The sequence below is a fragment of the Caretta caretta genome, chromosome 4 (genome assembly GCF_965140235.1).
Source record: "Caretta caretta isolate rCarCar2 chromosome 4, rCarCar1.hap1, whole genome shotgun sequence".
NCBI classification, from domain to species: Eukaryota; Metazoa; Chordata; order Testudines; family Cheloniidae; genus Caretta; species Caretta caretta.
Window position 1 is genome coordinate 12885493 of NC_134209.1, and position 22452 is coordinate 12907944.

At 43.2% G+C, this 22452-nt stretch overlaps 1 long non-coding RNA gene across 2 annotated transcripts; it reads left to right on the forward strand.

The window, feature by feature from the left end:
• The first annotated feature begins 5769 nt into the window (after window positions 1–5769).
• LOC142071731 (uncharacterized) lies at window positions 5770–9762 on the forward strand. 2 transcript variants are annotated; one of them, XR_012667920.1, is made up of 2 exons: window positions 5770–6817; window positions 9124–9762. It is a non-coding gene; the product is annotated as an uncharacterized LOC142071731 (long non-coding RNA). The 2 variants fall into 2 exon arrangements; XR_012667919.1 differs by lacking the exon at window positions 5770–6817 and adding an exon at window positions 8295–8321.
• Window positions 9763–22452: the final 12690 nt, after the last annotated feature.

Here is a 22452-nt window from a genome sequence, read left to right on the forward strand (position 1 = left end):
GGGAAAGTTGCCTCTTTCTCTGGCTGCTGGAACCTGCATGTCCCAAATTCTCCCCACCCCCTCTTCTCACCCCACTGGCCCCTCCCACCTACCCCCTTGTGACCAGCAAGGCCACCACCTTATCTTACATGTGAGTCTTCTCCAAGGTCCAGGCACCTAATTAGTGGAGCCACACCTGCGTGGCTCCACTAATTAGGTGCGTGGCCCTTCATTCTCTTGTGTGCAGCTGCCCAAGCGTGCACTTAAAGGGAACTATCCGTGGACCACCTGAAGGGAGCTCGTGGACCACTGGTGGTCTGCAAACCACAGTTTGAGAACCTCTGGCCTAGATGACTCTTCTCATTGCCATGTTGTTTACAGGTTTCAGAGTAACAGCTGTGTTAGTCTGTATTCGCAAAAAGAAAAGGAGGACTTGTGGCACCTTAGAGACTAATCAATTTATTTGAGCATGAGCTTTCGTGAGCTACAATTCACTTCATCGGATGCATACCGTGGAAACTGCAGCAGACTTTATATATACACAGAGAATATGAAACAATACCTCCTCCCACCCCACTGTCCTGCTGGTAATAGCTTATCTAAAGTGATCATCAAGTTGGGCCATTTCCAGCACAAATCCAGGTTTTCTCACCCTCCACCCCCCCACACACAAACTCACTCTCCTGCTGCAGGAGATCCAGCCATACTGGATCAGCCCATAAGTGCATCTAGACCAGTATCTTGTCTTCCAACAGTGGCCACTGCCAGGTACCCCAGAGGAAATGAACAGAACAGGTAATCAAGTGATCCATCCCCTGTCACCAGTTACCAGCTTCTGGCAACCAGAGGCTAGGGACACCATCCCTGCCCATCCTGCTAATAGCCACTGATGGACCTATCACTGATGGACTAATAGCCACTGATGGACCTATCCTCCATGAATTTATCTAGTTCTTGTTGAACCCTGTTATAGTCTTGACCTTCACAACATCCTCTGGCAAAGAGTTCCACACGTTAATTGTGCTTTGTGTGAAGAAATACTTCCTTTTTGTTTGTTTTAAATCTGCTGCCTATTAATTTCATTGGGTGACCCCTAGTTCTTGTGTTATCAGGAGTAAATAACACTTCCTTATTTACTTTCTCTACACCCGTCATGATTTTATAGACCTCTATCATATCCCACGTTTGGGACTTTTCAGCTTGGAAAAGATGACAATCTTATTAATCTTTTCTAAAATGGAAGCTGTTCCATACCCCTAATAATTTTGGTTGCACTTTTCTGAACCTTTTCCAATTCCAGTATCTTTTTTTGAAATGGGGCGACCACATCTGCACACAGTATTGAAGATGTGGGGGTACCATTGATTTATATAGAGGCAATATATTTTCTGTCTTCATATCTATCTCTTTCTTAAAGATTCCAAACATTTTGTTGCTTTTTTGGCTGTCGCTGCACACTGAGTGGATGTTCTCAGAGAACTATCCACAATGACTCCAAGATCTCTTTCTTGAGTGGTAACTGCTCATTTAGACCCCATCATTTTATATGTATAGTTGGGATTATGCTTTTCAATGTACATTACTTTGTATTTATCAACACTGAATTTCATCTGCCATTTTGTTGCCCAGTCACCCAGTTTTGTGAGATCCTTTTGTAGCTCTTCGCAGTCTGCTTTGGACCTAATTATCTTGTAGTTTTGTATCATCTGCAAATTTTGCCACCTCACTGTTTACCCCTTTTTCCAGATCATTTATGAATATGTTCAATAGGACTGGGCCCAGTACTGACCCCTGGGGATCCCACTATTTACCTCTCTCCATTCTGAAAACTGATCATTTATTCCTACCCTTTGTTTCCAATCTTTTAACCAGTTACTGATCTATGAGAGGACCTTCCCTCTTATCCCACGACAGCTTACTTTTTTTAAGAGCCTTTGGTGAGGGACCTTGTCACAGGCTTTCTAAAAATCTAAGTACACTATATCCACTGGATCCCCCTTGTCCACATGTTTGTTGACCTCCTCAAACAATTCCAGTAGATTGGAGAGGCATGATTTCCCTTTACAAAAACCATGTTGCCTCTTCCCCAACAAATTATGTTCATCTATGTGCCTGAAATCCTGTTCTTTACTATAGTTTCAACCAGTTTGCCAGGTACTGCAGTCAGGCTTACTGGCCTGTAATTGCCGGAATCAGCTCCGGAGCCCTTTTTAAAAATTGTCAGTTAGTAGTTCTGCAATTTCACATTTGAGTTCCTTCAGAACTCTTGGGTGAATCCCATCTGGTCCTGGTGATTTATTACTGTTCAGTTTATCAATTTGTTCTAAAACCTCCTCTAATGACACCTCAATCTGGGACAATTCCTCAGATTTGTCACCTAAAAAGAATGGCTCAGGTTTGGGAATATCCCTCACATCCTCAGCCTTGAAGATTGATGCAAAGAATTCAATTATTCCTCATTTATTCATTCATTTAATCATCAATTCCGCAAAGGCCTTATCATCCTCAAGTGCTCCTTTAACATCTCGATCGTCCAGTGGCCCCACTGGTTGTTTATCAGCTTCCTGCTTCTGATGTACTTAAAAAAAATTTTTTTTGCTATTACTTTTTGAGTCTTTGGCTAGCTGTTCTTCAAATTCTTTTTTGGCCTTCCTAATTATGTTTTTACACTTTATTTGCCAGAGTTTAAGCTCTTTTCTATTTTCCTCACTAGGATTTAACTTCCACTTTTTAAACTATGACTTTTTGCCTCTCACTGCTTCTTTTACTTTGTTGTTTAGCTACAGTGGCTCTCTTTTGGTTCTCTTACTAGGTTTTTTTTAATTTGGGGTATACATTTAAGTTGAGCCTCTATTGTGGTGTCTTTAAAAAGTTTCCACGTAGCTTGCAGGGATTTCACTTTTGGCATTGTACCTTATAATTTCTGTTTAACTAACTGCCTCATTTTTGTGTAGTTCCCCTTTCAGAAATTAAATACTACTGTGTTGGGCCACTGTGGTGTTTTCCCCGCCACAGGGATGTTACATTTCATTATATTACAGTCACTATTACCACGCAGTCCAGCTATATTCACCTCTTGGGCCTGATCCTGTGCTCCGCTTAGGGCTAAATCAAGAATTGCCTCTCCTCTTGTGGGTTCCAGAACTAGCTTTTCCAAGAAGCAGTGATTTAAGGTGTCAAGAAACTTTATTTCTGCATCCTACCCTGAGGTGACATGTACCCAGTCAATATGGGGTTAGTTGAAATCCCCCATTATTATTGAGTTTTTTATTTTAATAGCCTCTCTAATCTCCCTGAGCATTTCACAGTCACTATCACCATCCTGGTCAGGTGGTCGGTAATAGATCACTACATCAAATCTGATAAAAGAATACTTGATCTAGAGTGCTTTGAGAAGTAGTCATATGTATGGAGAGGATTCCTGTTGAGTTGCAATAATTTTTTTCCCTCCATGCATTATGCTAAACCTATTTTTGGGTATGTTTAAAAGTGCTCTAGTATTAGTGAATTTCAGATAAAAAGGATATTGACTAATGAATCTTTAGGAAATTTATAACCAGCTGTAAAAAGTGGTGACTGATAAATGCAAATCCCACTCTAGGAGAAGCAGTTGTTTGTCTGCCCAGTATTCTGCAGTCCATTCATACTAAAAGAAACCAAACTACCTATTGCTCACAACAGATGTTGGCAATTGATGTAGCTCAGGTGGGGCTGAGCACTATTTAAGCTACAAAATTAATTGCATTGTAACATGCTTTGGCCACAGCTATGTTTAAATTTTTGTTTAATTTTTTTCCCCATTGCTTTTTCTGAACAGACAGAAAAAAGCCCATTCACAACTGTGGTTAAACATGTCTGGGTCGTAGTGCACAAGGGCCTAAGGGGCAAGAGAAGGCCCCAGCAGCACAGAAAAGCTGGAAGAGTACCTGAGTACCCAGAGCTATAACTGACTGCGGCGCCACCTAGTATCAAAACTGACAACTTTACTTTCCATTAGGGCATCATTCTGCACTGCGTATGTGTGACATCAAGGCTGCAAAAGAATAACAGATTCTGTGATTTTAAGATATTTCCATAAGTGTAGCTACTTTCTGCAAAATATAAAGCCTGGCGTACACTAGACAGAGTTTGCCAGGGTCACGATTCCACTGAATCCTCCTAGCTCAGGCAGCAGCTTAGGCATATGCATCCGATGAAGTGAGCTGTAGCTCACGAAAGCTTATGCTCAAATAAATTGTCTCTAAGGTGCCACAAGTACTCCTTTTCCTTTTGCGGATATAAATCATCTACAGCAGGACGTGTGCTGGCCTAGCTCTGTCGGTTAGGAGTTTAGTCTTCTCTTGCACCGAGAAAGGTTTCACAATGTAGCTAGTGCTTAGTTGTGATAACTCCACCGTCTGCCCTGACGTGTTAATTTTAACTGCTGGTTGGGCCTATTTAAATGCCAAACTTATCAAGCGTGGCAATATAAGGAAAGAAAGGTGAATAGACAACTTGGTCATGGCCTAATAAGGACCTACACAGAGAGAAAATACCTGCTGTTAGGAGGCCTTCTATCTAGCCCGCAAGATCCACTGGTTAGAAGTTGAAGAAAGGAAAAATCTGAATAGAAATCAATGCAGCTATTTAACAGGGCGAGGGATTACACAGCTTCCTAAGGGATAGAGTAAACTCTGTGTCACATCTACACAGTTTCTGTATCAATTCAATTATAGTGCAGTTATATTGCTACGGTTTACATCATAAATTCCTTTATACTGATGTAACTGTATCCACCCTTGTGGTTGCATAGTTTATACATTTCTAAACCAATATAATTAAATGGGTACAAAAACTGTGTGTAAACCAGGAGTTGGAGGGTCAGATTCACAAAGGTACTTAGGTGTTGCAATGCTTAACTCCTAGGGATCTTTTTGCCTCATGGAATTCTCAGCTCCAAGTTAGGCTCAGTAGGGGGGCGGTTAAGCACCTACGGGCATGTCTACACTACAAAATTAGGTCAATTTTATAAACGTCAATCTTTAGTAACCGATTTTATACAGTCAATCATGTATGTCCCCACTAAGCGCATTAAGTCGGCGGAGTGAATCCTCAATACCGTGGCTAGCATCAACTCATGGAGTGGTGCACTGTGGGTAGCTATTCCACGGTCCCCACGGCCCATTGGAATTCTGGGTTAAGCTCCCAATGCCTGATGGGGCAAAAACATTGTCATGGGTGGTTTTGGGTACATGTTGTCAGTTTCTCCTCCCTCCCTGAAAGCAACGGCAGACAATCATTTTGTGCCTTTTTTCCTGGGTTAGCTGTGCAGATGCCATAGTGCAGCAAGCATGGAGCCCACTCAGCTGCACACTGCTTTTGTGAGCATTGTAAACACTTCACGCATTATCCTGCAGTCATAGGTGCCGACTCTGTGGGTGCTCCAGGGCTGGATCACCCACACGAAAAAATTAGTGGGTGCTCTGCACCCACCAGTAGCCAACCTCCCCTCCCGGCCTCACCTCCTCCTCTGCCTCTGCCTCCTCCCAGCACGCCGCATCTCTGGTCCTCCCTCCCTCCCTCCCAGCGCTTGTGGCCAAACAGCTGTAGCAAGCTCTGGGAGGGAGCGGGGAGGAGCGGGAACATGGCATGCTCAGGGGAGGAGGTGGGAAAGAGGCAGGGCTGGGGTGGGAATTTGGGGAAGGAGTCAAATAGGGCCAGGGAGGGGGCGGAGTTGGGGCTGGGACTTTGGGGAAGGGCTTGGAATGGGGGCAGGAGAGCGCAGGGCATGGGTGGAGTTGGGGTGGGGCCAGGGGCAGAGGGGGTCGAGCACCCACTGGCACCAGAAGAAGTCGGCATCTCTGCCTGCAGTATGTGCAGAGCCTGGCTAGGAACTGCCAGCATGAGGATGATTGTGTGGAGGACATGGACACAGATGTTCCTGAAAGCATGGGATGTGGCAATTGGGATATCATAGCAGCACTGGTGCAGGTTCGTGCCGTGGAACGCCGATTCTGGCAAACAAGCACAGACTGGTGGGACCGCATAGCATTGCAGGTAATGGGATGATTCCCAGTGAGCTCTGAAAACACGTCATTGAGATGCATTTTTTCCACCTTCTAATCTGTGATAACCTCAGGGATGGAGTTGATACGGGAAGCACAGAAACATTTGCAACTGCAGGGGGGAAAAAAGGGAGAGTACAGTTTAAGAAGATAAATTTTTGAGAATAAAAGGGAGACTCTTTCACAGTGAATCAAGGAATTCACAGTAGACAGCATGTGCTTTAGGTACAAGGTCGCATTTTGCCTTTTATATTGAGTGCCTGCCAGTATGGTGACACATCACACATGGCTGGGCAACAGAATTCGGTTTGCAGGCAGGAAGGATAAGCCAAAGGGTATGTGGGGTTGGCTTCTTCCACATTCATAACGCGGGAATGGTTTCAAACTACAGCACCCTCCTTTCCCATAGCAACCAATGCTGGGTGGTTTTGCCACTTAAATGGAGGGGCTGCAGTTGCTGTTTAAAAGGAGGGCTGCGGTTTCCGGGTGGATGTGCAGCATACCCCACCCGCCATGCGTGGCTATTCTCCAGGATGATCCATTTTAGCAAAGTGCAAACAGCCCAGCATGGCCGGGGTCTAATGTGCCGGGGATCACCAAACAGAGGGGATCACTGTTCCCTTACAAAACTTCCCCTATTTCAACCAGGTGACCATGAATGATGTCACTCTCCTGAGGCTGACACAGAAAAATAAAGACCGAATGCTGCATGAATGCGACCAAACCCCAGGACCATTCGCTGCCATGCTTTGAGCTGCAACGGATTCCAGACTACGTGCTACTGGCTTGGTGTGGTAAAGTGTCCTACCCTGGAGGATGAAATAAGGCAGCTTGGAATATTCTCTGTTACATTTGAATCAAAGTTACCTTATTTAAAATATAAAGCAAAACTATTTTGAACACCCCAAATTAGTAACCATCAGTCTTTTGAAAAAAAGTAGTCGCGCTTTCCTCTAAGTTTTGCGTTCAGGTTTCTCCTTCCCACCTGCAGCGCGATAACCCGGGCGCAGGTCAGCTCCCGGCGCGCTGTTGCAGAGCTATTGCAGCAGCGTAGCTGGGGAGGGGCGGGGCCGCGCCGAGCTCCCCCACCGACCAGGAGTGGCGGCTTTTTAATTCTTTGGCTCCGGGCCCTGGGCGGCGGGCCAGGCGGCGCTCCGGGTCTTCAGCAGCACTTGGGTGGCGGGTCCTTCGCTCGCTCTGGCCTTCGGCAGCGTGGCGGGGGCGGGGGGAGGGGCTTGGTCCTTCAGTGCCCCTGAAGACCGGAGCGAGTGGCGCCTTTTTTGGTCTCCACTGCCCCTGTTTTCTCCACCTGGCTACACCACTGGGCTATGGGGGGTCCAATGTCCCCAAGGCTTGTACGGGGAACACAGAACCTCGGACTCCAGAGCCAGTCGGTAAATGGAACAGCTGCTTTCAAATATTTAATTTCAATAGTTATTTTTAAACCTAAGCATATAGAATAGAACCTTCCTTATTCACACAACGAGCTGGGAAATTCACTGTAGATTGCTCACTCATCTGGGACTGCATGGTCACCTCTGCTGCTGAGCTCGCCACACTTGACCAAACAGGAAACGAAATTCAAAAGTTCCTGGGGCTTTTCCTGTGTACCTGGCTAGTGCATCGGAGTTGAAAGTTCTGTCCAGAGCGGTCACATTGGAGCACTCTGGGATAGCTCCCGGAGGCCAATACCATCAATTTGCACAGGGCTGCATCTGCACTACCCCAAATTCGACCCATGAAGGTCCATTTTAGTGTACTCGTCCTCGACGAGGGGAGTAGCAACAGTCGATTTTAAGAGCCCTTTAGGTCAGCGGAATGGGGTTGGTTGTGTAGCCTCATTGCTTATAAAATCAACCTAACATGGCTAAATTTGACCTAACCACGTAATGACCAGACCTAGGAAAGGGTTGCCCAGAAGCAGGAAGCAGAGGAGGGACCCACCTAACCTAGCCTGGTGTGAAATGCAGAGGAAAGGCATAGGTCTTAGGTGCCTTTTGTGAATCTAGGCCTTTGATCTGGGCCTCGGGTGCCAAAGAGTACATCTACACTGGAATAAGAGACCCCAGCATAGTTGTGGCTGGCATGGGTCAGCTGATTCAGGCTTACAGAGCTCAAGCTGCAGGGCTAAAAGTTGCAGTTCAGGCTTGGACTGGAGGCCGGGCTTTGGAACTGACCCCCCCTTGTGGGGTCCCAGAGCTTGGACTGCAGCCTGAGCCCACACATCTACACAGCAGTTTTACAGCCCTGCAGCCTGAGCCCTATGAGCTTGAGTCAGCTGACCTGGCCCAACAGCAGGTGTTTAATTGCTGTGTAGACATACTTTGACTGACAGGCAAGCAACAGGTGTCTCCTTTTGCTAAGGATTCTCAACAATGAACCCTTCTGGAGTTAGGTGCCTATGTCACATGTGGTCTTTCTCAGGGAGGATGATTCCCCCAACCCCATCATACCCAATAGCCCAGTGGTTAAGGCACTCATCTGGGATGTCAGAGACCTGGATTCAAGTCTCTGCTCTAACTCAGGCAGCGTGGTGATTCAGACCTGGGTCTTCAACATCCTAACTGAATGCCCTAATCACTGCGTATGTATGCACATGCACACTCAGACCTGCTAGTGCAGTAAATGGGGGACCAGCTTGTTTAAGAATCCCACTGGGGCTTCAACTAGCTCTTTAGCAGGGGGGGCAGTATCTGGATTTGGGTGGCTTTGCATGTGCCTACTGCCAAAACAGAGGGATTTACAGGGTTAGGTGGCAACTGAACAGTTGTTTTGAGAATGGCAGCTCTGCCCAAATGTTGAATTTGGTGCCTAAGTACCTTTGATCTAGCCTGGAGTCGTGAAATCAATACTGACTGTCTTTCCGAGAGATGCTATAGTTCAAATACAACTTCTATTGGGCTCACTTGTGAGACAACAGGAAAGAATAATCCCTTCCACTGAAGGAATCACGGGGTAGCGCTCTGTGACTTGTGTTATGCAGGTCAGACTAGAGCATCAGAATGATCCTTTCTGGCCTTATAATCTATGAGACACTCAGCTGGAGTAAAATTGTTTTTCTCAAACATTGTATTTTGGCTCCCCTCTCCTCACACTTTAGGCTTGATCCTGTTCTGAGTGAAGTCAATGGGAGCTTGACTACTGACTACAGCGAAGCAAGATCATGTACTTACAGGAGCAGCTTTGTCAACTGGTTTTCTAAAGCAAGAATTTCCTGTGATGCTGCCAGGGCTGATAAGACTGGGATTGTTCTTAAATCTTCATCTTTTAGTTTGTGTTTGTTTCTGTTTTGCAATCACTCAAGGAGCAACTGAGGACTACCACCACCACAAGCAGCCTTGTACCTGTGAAAATTCTCCAGCAAGAAACAAAGCTACACATGTAACAGACACTGGGCAAATTCTGCTCAGTTATTTGTACATCTTCCATTAATTTCAGTGTAGCTGCATAAGTGTAACAAACAAAAATTTCATCATTGTAAACTGTGAAGGGCAGGAACTGTCTTTTTGTTATGTGTGTGTACAATACCCAGCACAATGGTCACCCCCTATTAGAGCCTCTAGGTACCACCACAATGCAAAGAATACATAGTAACGACAACAGCAATCACTTGACTGCTTAACACAATGCATTTTATTAGACTCGTTTTAAAGAGAGTGATATTATTCCACCCCCACAGTGCAACCATAAACTTTTTAATTTTGAATCTGTTATAGATTAAAAGAACTGTGTGTGTGTCTGTCTCTCTCTCTCCTATGATTGCTGACACTGAAATGAACACCAAATGGCATTCTAACTCTGCAGAGCCCATAGATATTTAAAAGTGCAAAAGACAAATCAAAAGGCATAACACTTACAATCAAATTCACTACAAATGTTAGTCACTTCCTATGTACTTTATTCTTTCCTCAACTATATTCTAGTACTTGTGTAATTGTTTCATATACTCTGTACGGCTATAATGTACCAAATGTCAACCTGTGTATTTCACCTTTACTCTTACTTTTGAGCTTCTCCCTGGGTATCTTGTCTACAAGCTTAGAGCACAATCCTGGGAAAACCTATGCATGTGAATAACTTTGCTCCCACGAAGGCCCATGACTTCACTGATACTGCACACAGTAAATTGAAACTACCAAGTAAAGTTGCAGGCTCATTGAGGCAGGAACCATGTCTCACTATGACCTTGGTCAGAGCCTCTCAGCACTACTGCATACAAATAATAATCACCGAGTGATCAAGGGTTAATTCTATTTAAACTAATGGAAGAGTAAACAACAATAGATCTACATATAGAGTCCTTGATTTCAAAAGGCAAAATTAAAAAAAAAAATTAATGGAATTAGCTAGGGAAGTGGACTGGACTGAAGAACTCAAAGATCTGAATATGGAAGAGACTTGGAATAAGTTGCAGAAGCTTTCTGAAGCCTGCATCCCAAGCAAGGGGAGGGAAATTCACAGAGAAGAGTTTTGCAGACCAAGCTAGATGAACAAACATCTCAAACAGGGTATTATGTGAAAGCAGAAAGCCTAAAAGGAATGGAAGATGGGAGGGATCACCAAGAAAAGCTACCTCTTGGAGATCAAAAAGTGTAATAAAAAGTGAGAACTGCCAAAAGCCAAGCAGAGTAGGACCTTGCAAAGGAAATTAAAGCCAATATTAAAAGGCTCTTTAGCCACATAAATAAAAAGAAAACAAGGAAAGAAAAAGTGGGACCATTAAGCAGTGAAGATGGGGTAAAGATTAAAGATATTTTGCCTCCATTTTTATGAGGGTAATGAGTTTAGAGGTCGTGGCAGGGTGGCTAATGGGAACAAGGATATGGAAGTAGAAATTACCACATTCAACATGGAAGCCAAACTCAAAACAGTTTAATGGGATAAATCAGGGGGCCTGGATAATCTCTATCCAAGAACATTAAAGGACCTCGCACATGAAATTGCAAGCCAACTAGCAAGGATTTTAATAAATCTGTCAACTTGGGGGGTCACCCTATGACTGAAGAATTGCAAATATAGCATTGTGACATACCAAGATACAATGCAGACTGATGAATAGCTGTGTCACTCCTGCCCTGTCACCTGGGGCCCCCTTTACAATGCCTTGCTGCTCACAAATAGCAACCAGCATGTAAGTCACTCTCACCTGCGTGTGTGTGTTGCACCCAGCCAAACATACCTTGGCTCTTACCAGTCTTAATAATTACCACCACTGGGTGAACACAACACACTCCCAGCTTCAGCTTTCCCCAAAGACGTACGTCTGTACTGCCCAGCCCTCTCCTGGATGGTACAAATCTATTGAGTACATTATTGCTTTCAGGGTATAATATGTACACAACTGGTTCACCCAAATGGAGTTACCCAGACACTTCAACTTGAACACACTGGATTACTTAAAACAAGTTTAACAACTACAAAAAGAGATTTTAAGTGAGTACAAGTAACTAGGCATAAAGTCAGAAATGGTTACAAGAAAAATAAAAAGGAAAGGCCTATTGATGCCTAAATTAACAAACTATATTAGATTCAAAGCAGAGATTTCTCACGTGCTTTCAGCCAAACTCTGGAGGTCAGGACCCCTCCACCAGAGTCCAACGGTTGCATCCTTTGTCTCTTCAGGTACAGTGAATGCAATGGGCAGGGAGAGTGAGTGAGAGAGGGGTTCCTTGGGATGTGTGTCCTTCCTTTTTATAGTTTCAGCCCCCCTCTTGAAAAACATTTCCAGCGGAGAACCAGGAGCCAAAGAGTCTACGCTGAAGAACAGGGGTAGGCAACCTATGGCACGCGTGCCAAAGGTGGCACACGAGCTGATTTTCAGTGGCACTCACACTGCCCGGGTCCTGGCCACCGGTCCGCGGGGCTCTGCATTTTAATTTAATTTTAAATGAAGCTTCTTAAACATTTTGAAAACCTTATTTACTTTACATACAACAATAGTTTAGTTATATATTATAGACTTATAGAAAGAGACCTTCTAAAAATGTTAAAATGTATGACTGGCACGCGAAACCTTAAGTTTCACTTAAGCTGAGTGAATAAATGAAGACTCAGCACACCACTTCTGAAAGGTTGCCGACCCCGGCTGAAGAATGTTCCTTGCTGTTTTATTTACCTATTTGAAATTCCTTTGTCCTCTCTTCCTGCTTGATGACTCTGTTTACTGCTTAAACGCAAATGAAACAGAGCATACATTCCTTTGTTTAGGTCAGACCTGTTTGCCCCTCTGTTTGAGCAGGGCTGTAGGGTTTGTAAAATGTGTTACTAACACCATACAGGGGACTCTTATAACTTCACATACAATATTGCCACACATATTTTACCAGGACAATACTGATCAGCAAATTATGAGTTTTCAAATGATATCTTCCAAGGCATACTTGTACAAAGATTATTACAATAGTGTATGTAGGATGTGAACACAGGTTTGTATTCAGTCACAAGCAACTATATTTAAGAAAGGGGAAAAAACATGATCTGGAAAACTACAGACCCATTAGTTTGACCTCAATTCTGTGTGCGGTCTTAGAACAAATTTTGAAAGAGAGAGTAGTTAAGGACATAAAGGATAAAATATAACATGGTTTTACAAAAGTTAGATTGTGCCAGACCAACCTGATCACTTTCTTTGAAAAGATAACCAATTTTTCTAGACGAAGGAAATGTAGTAGATCTGATTTACCAGGATATCTGTAAAGTATTGATACAATTTCACATGGGAAATTAATTAAATTGGAGAAGACAGGGTTTAAGATGAGAATCAAAAGGTAAGGAACTGGTTAAAGGGGACACTACAACAGGTCATGCTGAAAGGTGAGCTGTCAGACTGGAATTACTCAAGGATTGGTCTTGGGATGAATCTTATTTAACATTTTCATTAATGTGGGAGTGTGCAAATAAAATTTTGTGGCTGACACAAAGTTGGGAGGTATTGCCAATATGGAGGAGGATCAGAATATCATACAAAATTATTTGGATAACCTTGAAAACTGAAGTAATAGAAATGGGAGGAAAAATAACAGTGCAAAGTGCAAGGTCAGGCATTTAGGGAGTAACAAGAATTTTTGCTATAAGTTGGAGATGTATCAGTTGGACTCAACAGAGGAGGAGAATGACATGGTGTATTAGCTGATCAAAGGATGACTATGAGTTGCCACTGTGATGCAGCCGTGAAAAAATTTAATGCAATCCTAGACTGCATCAGGTGAGGTACTTCCAGAAGCAATTGGGAAGTGTTAGTACCATTATACAAGGCCCTGGTGAGACCTTATCTGGACTACTGCATGTTTAAGAAAGATGAATTCAAACTGAAACAGGTGCAGAAAAGAGCTACTAGGATGATCAGAGGAATGGAGAACCTACCTTACAAGAGAGCCTTAAGGAACATGGCTTGCTTACCTAACACAATTAAGGATGCTTTCTGTCAATACATCAGAGGGATAAACACCATGGAGGGAGAGACGTTATTAAAATTAAGGACCAATATTGGCACAAGAACAAAATGGATTGGCCATCAATAAGTTTAGGAATGAAATTAGACAAAGCATTCTAACCCTCAGAGGAGTGAAGTTTTGGAACAGCCTGCTAAAGGGAGTAGTGGGGGCAAAAAACCTAACTTGTTTTAATACTGAGCTTAATAAGTTTGAGGGGATGGTATGATGAGATTGCTTAAGGTGGCCTATGACCCATCATTGACTGCTATTAGCAAATATCCCCAACAGTAAGAAATGGGACACTAGATGGGGAGGATTCTGAGTTAATGCAAATAATTCTTCCCCAGGTGTCTGGCTGGTGGGTCTTGCCCACGTGCTCAGGGTCTAACTGATCACCATATTTGGGATCGGGAGGGACTTTCCCCCCCAGGACAGATTGGCAGAGACCATGGCATTTTTCATCTCCCTTTGAACTAGAGTAAATGGTGGATTCTCTGTAACTTGAAGTTTTTAAATTAAGATTTGATGACTTAAGTAACTCAGCCAGAGGTTAGGGGTCTGTTACAGGAGTGGGTGGGTGAGGTTCTGTGGCCTGCAGTGTGCAGGAGGTCAAACTAGATGATCACGGTGGTCCCTTCTGGCCTTAACATCTATTAATCTGATTCTGCCACCCTGACTGACGTGAAATAGTATCTTGGGTTTAAGAATCCCATTTTTAGTCATCTAGCTCTCCCCATGCAATGCCTGGGCCTCTAACTTGGGGATGAGAACTTCAATAGGCAGCAAAGTGTCTCAAGTTACTGCTTTTACAGATCCAGACTAACACGGCTACCCCTCTGATAAAGTTACCTTTCTGAATCTGGCTCTTACTTCACAAATATTTACTCCTTTGAAGTCAACAGGCCACTTATGAAATTAGATACAATTCAGTGTGGCAAAACTGAGACCAATTATAAAGTTACATGTATTAAATGTTTGCAGGCTCAGTCAAAATTAAGTAAATGAGCAAAACAGTTTGAATAGATGGCTCTTTAGAATTTACCATGGTAATTCTTTGCAGAATTCCATACACTTGGAATAAAAGACTCCACAGAATTTGTGGATGTTTTCTGCAGTCTCCCGATGGTCTTGTAGTCTCAAAACAACCATTTACAAGTACAAAACTTAAAAAAAAAAAAATCTATTTAGCATTCTGAGGGTGTCAGGGCTCCTTCCCCACTCTGAACTCTAGGGTACAGATGTAGGGACCCGCATGAAAGACCCCCTAAGCTTATTCTTACCAGCTTTGGTTAAAAAGTTCTCCAAGGTACAAACTTTGCCTTGTCCTTGAACAGTATGCTGCCACCACCAAGCGTTTTAAACAAAGGACAGGGAAAGAGACCACTTGGAGATGTCTTCCCCCAAAATATCCCCCCAAGCCCTACACACCCCCTTTTCTGGGGAGGCTTGAGAATATCATCCTAACCAATTGGTTCCAAAATCATCAAAGACCCAAACCCCTGGATCTTGGAACAATGTAAAAATCAGTCAGGTTCTTAAAAGAAGGATTTTATTAAAAAAAAAAAAAGGTAAAAATCATCTCTGTAAAAGTAGGATGGAAAATACTTTACAGGGTATTCAGATTCAAAACACAGAGGATTCCCCCTCTGGGCAAAACCTTAAAGTTAGAGAAAACAGGAATAAACCTTCCTCTTAACACAGGGAAAATTCACAAAAAACAAAAGAAACTAATCCACCTTGCCTGGCTTACCTATACTGGTTGCAATATTGGAGACTTGGATTAGGATGGGTTGGAAAAGATGGATTTCTGTCTGGCCTCTCACAATCCCAAGAGAGAACAACCACATAAACAAAAATCACAAACAAAAGCCTTCCCCCCCCCCCCCGAAGATTTGAAAGTATCTTGTCCCCTTATTAGTCCTTTGGGTCAGGTGCCAGCCAGGTTAGCTGAGCTTCTTAACCCTTTACAGGTAACAGGATGTTGCCTCTGGCCAGGAGGGATTTTATAGCACTGTATACAGAAAGATGGTTACCCGTCCCTTTATATTTATGACAGAGGGCTATCACTCATTTTAGTCTCCAAATTAACTGTATGCCACATAAATCTGGGTCTCTTTCACTTTTATTGCTGGCCATTGTCTATAGCAGCAATAAGCACAGAGCTGAAGTTATAGGAAGAGATATTTACATGCAAGGAAGGAATCCTACAGCAGATCCCGTTGCTGCAAGAATAAGTTGTTTATCTTTCATTTTGGAGTTTGTCCCACAGCTGGGCCCTGTCAAGTTGAGAGAAAAGTTCTGCTATAAAATGGGAATAGTACTTTCCTTCCCACCAGTACCCCCAGGAGCCTTTTGTTTCATATAATCAAGTGCTTGCCAGTGATTACCTGACATTTCTCTTGTTGGCTTGAGGAGTTGTGTAGGAAAACAGGTCAACTAACAAGGGGCAAGAGCCAATTGTCAGACCACTGACACTAATATGAGAGAGATCTTTGGGTCAGCTTCAGGAGAAGAAACCTGGCCACTAAGCAGGGGAAGTAGAATTTCAGCAGCAGCAAGCAGGAGGCCACACTGCACTTGTGCATGTTCCTACTGCCTGTAATCTGATGCACAAGGGAGGCGACAAATACATCTGAGGCTGAGTCAAGGAGATCAAGGACACTATGCACATTAAAATGTGGGTCCATCACTACTGTATAGGTCCTCAGTGGCCTCACCTCCATCCCCTTTCCAGGCAGGAGGAGGCCCCAGGCAGCAGCAGCGGAGGAAAGGCCTCAGCCTGCTCGTGTGCACCTTCACTTCAGCGTTAACTCAAGTGATCAAGCTCTCCAGCACAAAACCACGTCACAAAATAACACTTTGGTTGGCCAATAATACCAATATGCACAGGAACATGCAAATAGATTGGAAAGTCTCCAGCAAGGAATGGAGTGAGATTTCCCTCTTACAATATTGTTTAGACTTTTTGTTTTTTATAAGGCAGTAGATAACGAAAAGCAGAATTTCCATGCAATCGTTTATGGGGGAGAAATAGTTTGAAGTCAAAACACTTCAGTCAGCATTAGAAACTATCTGATCTTTTCCTACAGCATGAATTAATGCTTTATGTGGCTCTTGGAATGGGTCTCTTTCCAGCTGTGGCCCGATCTTGCAGTGAGCAGGCCTCTGTATGGGGGTAGGGGTATGCCCCAACAAGCTCCTTGCAAGGTTGGGGAGTGAACAATAAACATTGCTACAGAATATATTAAACTCAAGAAGGGCTGTGAAACAGGACTGACCTTTGTCCAGGTGAAATGTTTTATCAACATTTGCTCAGACCCAAAAAGAATGCTTTATTGTTGCTTTTCTGAATATCCCCAGTGCTTTCTGAAGTACTTACTTCAGCAATATTGGAAGGCCCAGAATTGCTACAGATGAATGCAATGGAGGTAAAATCAAGCCCCTTTTGTATTTCTCTCTCTGTAGCCTGGTCTATGCTAGAAAAATGACCCATTGCTGGCAATAGGCGTCAGAAACAGGTGTAGCTAGATCAGTGCTGAACATTATTTAACTGCAAGTGTTTCTGGACTGGTTCAGAAACTGGGGATCAAATCTGGTCAAAGTGTATTGGAACAGCATGGAGCCCAATTTGCCCTGGGCTACAGTTACAGTTAAATAGTGTCATTGTTTGTCAGCAATGAGTCATTTTCTAGTGCAGGCAGTCCCATGTTATCATCAGAACAGCAGCCATTCCTGGGTGACTTTGCAATGTGGTTCTCTTCCCTTGCCAGCAAATGCAATCTTGGTTAATTTTACATATTCTCCTCTATAGCAGGGCTAAGAATTTGGAATCGGGAGGTGGGGATCAGGGAATAATTCTCTATGTAACTAAGTATGCACAGTTGGAAAACATTGCAAATATGAATGCTAAATGAGAAACCATGCTGCTTGGACTCAAACAAGCCAATTTTGACCAAGATATTAGAAATATGCTATTTTTAAAGAAAGTTTTCGCCCTTTTTAATAATTAAAAAAATCTTTTCTAACCTTCGCTTTCTTAAATTATTTTTCTAAAAAAAAAACCCCACTCTTCTCTGGGGGGCTCAGATCAAAGTCCTCGCCGGTCTCAGCTGATGGTATCTCCAGCTCCATGTACTCACATGAGATTAGGGCTGGTTGAAACAGGCCGCCCAATCACAGGGGAGCCGCAGGAGAGGCCTGAATCCGGGGCTGGAGCAGAGCTGGGGGCAGAGGGGGCTGTGTGGCACACAAAGGTGGACGGATGCTCCTGCAGCGAAGTCAGTGAGGCTCAATGCAGCAGTCAGCTACACATTGCCTATTGCAGGGCTGGGGCCTGGGATTGTACAAGCCACCACAGGAACCCAAGGAAGTACAGTGGATGTCGCTTAATAATAATCCTGATATCAACAACTTTAGCTTAATAGCAACATCTTGCCTAGAACTGATCCTGTCCCACTGACATAAGTGTTAATGGGATTCAGATGTTGGCAACAGGCATGCTGGTTAGTAACATCTTAACATAAGAACATAAGAACGGCCAGACTGGGTCAGACCAAAAGTCCATCCAGCCCAGTATCCAGTCTGCCGACACTGGCCAATATCAGGTGCCCCAGAGATAGTGAACCTAACAGGTAATGATCTAGTGATCTCTCTCCTGCCATCCATCTCCACCCTCTGACAAACAGGCTAGGGACACCATTCCTTACCCATCTTGGCTTATAGCCATTAATGGACTTAGCCTCCATGAATTTATCCAGTTCTCTTTTAAACCCTGTTATAGTCCTAGCCTTCACAACCTCCTCAGGCAAGGAGTTCCACAGGTTGACTGTGTGCTGTGTGAAGAAGAACTTCCTTTTATTTGTTTTAAACCTGCTACCCATTAATTTCATTTTGTGGCCCCTAGTTCTTATATTATGGGAACAAGTAAGTAACATTTCCTTCTTCACTTTCTCCACACCACTCATCATATCCCCCCTTAGTCTCCTCTTTTCCAAGCTGAAAAGTCCTAGCCTCTTTAATCTCTCCTCATATGGGACCCATTCCAAACCCCTAATCATTTTAGTTGCCCTTTTTGAACCTTTTCAAATGCCAGTATATCTTTTTTGAGATGAGGGGACCACATCTGTATGCAGTATTCAAGATGTGGGCTGTCAAGGTTCCTCCCCCACTCTGAACTCTAGGGTACAGATGTGGGGACCTGCATGAAAAACCTCCTAAGCTTATCTTTACCAGCTTAGGTCAAAACTTCCCCAAGGTACAAAATATTACACCCGTTATCCTTGGACTGGCCGCTACCACCACCAAACTAATACTGGTTACTGGGGAAGAGCTGTTTGGACGCATCTTTCCCCCCAAAATACTTCCCAAAACCTTGCACCCCACTTCCTGGACAAGGTTTGGTAAAAAGCCTCACCAATTTGCCTAGGTGACTACAGACCCAGACCCTTGGATCTGAAGAACAATGAACAATCCTCCCAACACTTGCACCCCCCCTTTCCTGGGAAATGTTGGATAAAAAGCCTCACCAATTTGCATAGGTGACCACAGACCCAAACCCTTGGATCTGAGAACAATGAAAAAGCATTCAGTTTTTTACAAGAAGACTTTTAATAAAAAATAGAAGTAAATAGAAATAAAGAAATCCCCCCTGTAAAATCAGGATGGTAGATATCTTACAGGGTAATTAGATTCAAAAACATAGAGAACCCCTCTAGGCAAAACCTTAAGTTACAAAAAAGATACACAGACAGAAATAGTTATTCTATTCAGCACAATTCTTTTCTCAGCCATTTAAAGAAATCATAATCTAACACATACCTAGCTAGATTACTTACTAAAAGTTCTAAGACTCCATTCCTGTTTTGTCCCTGGCAAAAGCAGCATGCATACAGACAGACACAGACCCTTTGTTTCTCTCCCTCCTCCCAGCTTTTGAAAGTATCTTGTCTCCTCATTGGTCATTTTGGTCAGGTGCCAGCGAGGTTACCTTTAGCTTCTTAACCCTTTACAGGTGAGAGGAGCTTTCCCCTGGCCAGGAGGGATTTCAAAGGGGTTTACCCTTCCCTTTATATTTATGACATGGGCGTACCATGGATTTATATAAGGGCAATAAGATATTCTCCGTCTTATTCTCTATCCCTTTTTTAATGATTCCTAACATCCTGTTTGCTTTTTTGACTGCCGCTGCACACTGCGTGGACATCTTCAGAGAACTATCCAAGATGTCTCCATGATCTTTCTCCTGATTAGCTGTAACTAAATTAGCCCCCATCATATTGTATGTATAATTGGGGTTATTTTTTCCAATGTACATTACTTTACATTTATCCACATTAAATTTCATTTGCCATTTTGTTGTCCAATCACTTAGTTTTGTGAGAGCTTTTTGAAGTTCTTCACAGTCTGCTTTGATCTTAACTATCTTGAGCAGTTTAATATTATCTGCAAACTTTGCCACCTCACTGTTTATCCCTTTCTCCAGATCCTTTATGAATAAATTGAATAGGATTGGTCCTAGAACTGACCCTTGGGGAACACCACTAGTTACCCCTCTCCATTCTGAAAATTTACCATTTATTCCTACCCTTTGTTCCTTGTCTTTTAACCAGTTCTCAGTCCATGAAAGGATCTTCCCTCTTATCCCATGACAACTTAATTTACGTAAGAGCCTTTGGTGAGGGACCTTGTCAAAGGCTTTCTGGAAATCTAAGTACACTATGTCCACTGGATCCCCCTTGTCCACATGTTTGTTGACCCCCTCAAAGAACTCTAATAGATTAGTAAGACATGATCTCCCTTTACAGAAACCATGTTGACTTTTGCACAACAATTTATGTTCTTCTATGTGTCTGACAATTGTATTCTTTACTATTGCTTCAACTAATTTTCCCTGTACTGACATTAGACATACCGGTCTGTAATTGCCATGATCACCTCTAGAGCCCTTCTTAAATATTGGCTTTACATTAGCTATCTTCCAGTCATTGGGTACAGTAGCTGATTTAAAGGACAGGTTACAAATCATAGTTAAGAGTTCCGCAATTTCACATTTGAGTTCTTTCAGAACTCTTGGGTGAATGCCATTTGGTCTTGGTGACTTATTATTGTTAAATTTCTCACTTAATTCCAAAACCTCCTCTAGTGACACTTCAATCTGTGACAATTCCTCAGATTTGTCACCTACAAAAGACGGCTCAGATTTGGGAATCTCCCTAACATCCTCAGCCGTGAAGACTGAAGCAAAGAATTAATTTAGTTTCTCTGCAATGACTTTATCATCTTTAAAAGCTCCTTTTGTATCTCGATTGTCCAGTGGCCCCACTAGTTGTTTAGCAGGCTTCCTGCTTCTGATGTACTTAAAAGCATTTTGCTATTACCTTTTGAGTTTTTGGCTGGCTGTTCTTCACACTCCTTTGTGGCTTTTCTTATTACATTTTTACATTTAATTTGGCAGTGTTTATGCTCCTTTCTATTTACCTCACTAGGATTTGACTTCCACTTTTTAAAAGATGCCTTTTTATCTCTCACCGCTTCTTTTACATGGTTGTTAAGCCACAATGGCTCTTTTTTAGTTCTTTTACTGTGTTTTTTAATTTGGGGTATACATTTAAGTTGAGCCTCTATTATGGTGTCTTTGAAAAGTGTCCATGCAACTTGAGGGATTTCACTCTAGTCACTAAGAAAAGGAGTACTTGTGGCACCTTAGAGACTAACCAATTTATTTGAGCATAAGCTTTCGTGAGCTACAGCTCACTTCATCGGATGCATAGTCACTGTACCATTTAATTTCTGTTTAACTATCCTCCTCATTTTTGCATAGTTCCCCTTTCTGAAATTAAATGTCATAGTGTTGGGCTGTTGAGGTGTTCTTCCCACCACAGGAATGTTAAATGTTATTATATTATGGTCACTATTTCCAAGTGGTCCTGTTATAGTTACCTCTTGGAGCAGATCCTGCGCTCCACTCTTCCCTGGCTGCAAGTGAGTTTGAAAGGCTGCATCCCGGGAAAGCAATTCACAGCTAGGTTGCAGCCCCACAAACTTGCCATTTGCTTATTGGCAATTGTCAGATAATAGCAACTTTTACTGGGAACCGAGAGGTTACTAATAAGCAGAATCCCAGAGTTGCCAATATTTGAAAAATATTCAAGGAACAAATCTTGAAATAACCCCACAGCCTGCAGGAGCCTGCCAATGATTTTGGTGCATATTTTGAGGGGTCTTAAGCCATGTCTACACTGCACTTTTGTAGTTAAAACTTTTGTCGCTCAGGGGTGTGAAAAAACCATCCCCTGAAAGAGAAAAGCTTTAACAATGAAAAGCCCCGGTGTGGGCAGCGCTTTGGCATCAGGAGACGTGCTCCCGGTGACGAAGCTCGTTGGAGGTGGTTTTATTTTGTTGCCAGGAGAGCTCTCTCCCGGAGACAAAAAGCGGCCACACTGCGCACCTCACAACGGCACGGCTGCAGCGGCACAGCTGTGCCGTTGTAAGGTGCTCAGTGTAGGCACAGCCTTAGTCTGCTCATCAACTACCAAGATCTGAGAAAACCGAGGTTTCAGGGTGTTCTTGCTTTCTTTGGTCTGCCCACTATAGCAGCATATGTTAGGGCTAGTCTACACAAGGAAATTTACCAGCCTAATTATACCAAAATAATTATGCCAGTATAACTCCCCATGTGAACACACTTTTTCATAGATTCCAAGGGTAGAAGGGACCATTGTGATCATCTAGTCTGATCCCCTGTATAACACAGGCCAGAGAACTGCCCCCACAATGATTCCTAGAGCAGAGCTTTTAGAAACAAATCCAATAAGAGTGTCCATACAGGGAATTATACTGGTATAACTACGGTGGTATAATTAGAGTGATATAGCCATGCCAGTATAAAACCTTGTTCAACACATGAGGGTTTTTTCAGAACATTGCACCATGGGATATCCATCCAGAATTTTGTACATTTATTCTGAAAAATTGCAGAGCTGTGTGGACACAATTGA